The sequence below is a fragment of the Ranitomeya variabilis genome, chromosome 4 (assembly GCF_051348905.1).
Source record: "Ranitomeya variabilis isolate aRanVar5 chromosome 4, aRanVar5.hap1, whole genome shotgun sequence".
Classification (NCBI taxonomy): domain Eukaryota; kingdom Metazoa; phylum Chordata; class Amphibia; order Anura; family Dendrobatidae; genus Ranitomeya; species Ranitomeya variabilis.
The window spans coordinates 559,134,659-559,136,703 of NC_135235.1; the positions used below are offsets into that span (position 1 = coordinate 559,134,659).

At 54.9% G+C, this 2,045-nt stretch overlaps 1 long non-coding RNA gene across 1 annotated transcript; it reads right to left on the reverse strand.

The window, feature by feature from the left end:
* Positions 1-644: 644 nt before the first annotated feature.
* On the reverse strand, positions 645-1,670 carry LOC143769161 (uncharacterized). The gene is made up of 3 exons (XR_013214237.1): positions 1,576-1,670; positions 1,364-1,455; positions 645-850 (listed from the first exon to the last, which is right to left on the reverse strand). It is a non-coding gene; the product is annotated as an uncharacterized LOC143769161 (long non-coding RNA).
* Between the last annotated feature and the right edge of the window lie 375 nt (positions 1,671-2,045).

The following is a 2,045-nucleotide window of genomic DNA, read 5'->3' on the forward strand; positions in this document are numbered from 1 at the left end:
TTGAGACACACTGGAAGGGTGAGACAAAACTGACAATACAGACACATCGGTAGGTGAAGGGGGAGGAATACTAAGAGTTTTTTGTTTTTGTTTTTTTCTGATTTTTTTTGGCTTTGCCTGGTAGGGGGACGTCTTGGTGGGCTCATATGCTGTAGCGTGGTGGCGGGAGACCCGACAGGGTCCGGCTGCACTGTCTCACAGTCCATTGCGCTTGTCGAGCGCTCACCCATGCCAGAGTCCTGGTGCGTCGTGTTGGGGGGGAAACATAAAGCCACGCCAGGGTCCTGCTGCATCGTGGTGGGTCCGGGCCGGAAAGACCCGCCAGGCTCCTGCTGCATCGTGGTGGGTCCGGGCCGGAAAGACCCGCCAGGCTCCTGCTGCATCGTGGTGGGTCCGGGCCGGAAAGACACGCCAGGGTCCTGCTGCATCGTGGTGGGTCCGGGCCGGAAAGACACGCCAGGGTCCTGCTGCATCGTGGTGGGTCCGGGCCGGAAAGACATGCCAGGGTCCTGCTGCATCGTGGTGGGTCCGGGCCGGAAAGACATGCCAGGGTCCTGCTGCATCGTGGTGGGTCCGGGCCGGAAAGACACGCCAGGGTCCTGCTGCATCATAGTGGGTCCGGGCCGGAAAGACACGCTAGGGTCCTGCTGCATCATAGTGGGTCCGGGCCGGAAAGACACGCCAGGGTCCTGCTGCATCGTAGTGGGTCCGGGCCTGAAAGCCACGCCAGGGTCCTGCTGCATCGTGGTGTCAGTGGAGGAGGTCCAAGCCGGAGCAGCGGTGGTCACGGTGGTGGCGGTGGGATGTCCAACTGCACTCGTCATGGTGTTGGCGCTGTAGTGGAGTCCGCCTGTGGAAGGAATTGAGATGGCTGTGCACTAGTATGCAGCAGAGGTCGGCAAGGAGGTTAATCATGACAGTGACGGCACAGTTGGATATGCCGCCACTGTCTGCTGTGAATAACGACTCTGCTGCATAGCCTGCACAAAAGCAGCATTGCAGGCCTGCATGACACTGAGCTGGAGATCAGGGCTAAGGTGTTCCGACATGCCCTGCTGAATTTGGTTGAAAAAATGATGAGCTGGCCTCTGGAGGTCGGCTTTAACTTGATCAAGGCTTTTGGTGACCTCCTGGATACGGCAATTCAAGAGGTTATGAGAAACATCCATTTGGTCACCTAAAGCCTTGATTGCTTCGTGTAAAACCGAGCTCAAGTGCAAAAACTCGGGCATGATTGACCTGTCCGAAGCCCTCTGTCGCTGCCGGGATGAGCCCAAAAAAAAGGGGGCACTGGAAGAGGACTGGGAAAGGGGAATACCTGACGGGCCAGCTCCCTGGTCTCTAGTTAGTGTGGAAGGCCCACCTGCTGCTGTGCTGCTGGATGGCTGGGACGGGTCCGTGGCTGCCGGCTGAAGGACCGCTCCAGAACCTGGCTCGACAGTCGTGCTGTGTGTGCTGTGAAAAAAGGAAACATAAAATTAATACCAAAAAATAACCAGACGCTAAATCCTGTGGAATTTTAAAATACAGATTATGTCAATACAATACAACCAAAAGCATGTGAGAAAAACTTACGCTCTCTGGGCAAGGACCGGTCTTAAAAATGACAGCACGCGATGATACTTGTACGGTCTGATCCTTGCTCCTGAATCACTGGCAGCACGACTCTCTTGGCGCAGGTCCTTGTTGAAGCGGTCCTTCATGGAACGCCAACGTGTTCTGACTTTGTCCACTGTTAAAAAAAAAAAAAAATTATGGTCAGGACATTGAATTTTTGCCGTTCAAATAAAACTGTGTGTGATGAGAGAAACTCCGGAGAGTTTCTTTCATCACACACAGTCAAGAGAGCACGGCAAAGGTCTCTGCTGCTTCACACTGCAGTGCAACACTTACCAAATGCACTACGGACCCGTGGCGGGGCATTGTCCCATCCATCCCACAACGCTTGGGCCACCTCATTCCACAGATGTCGGAGAGTGGTGTTGATCGAATGCAGTGGATCCCGGCTGTCCCACAAAGGAACTCGCTCCTGGACCAGGCTTATT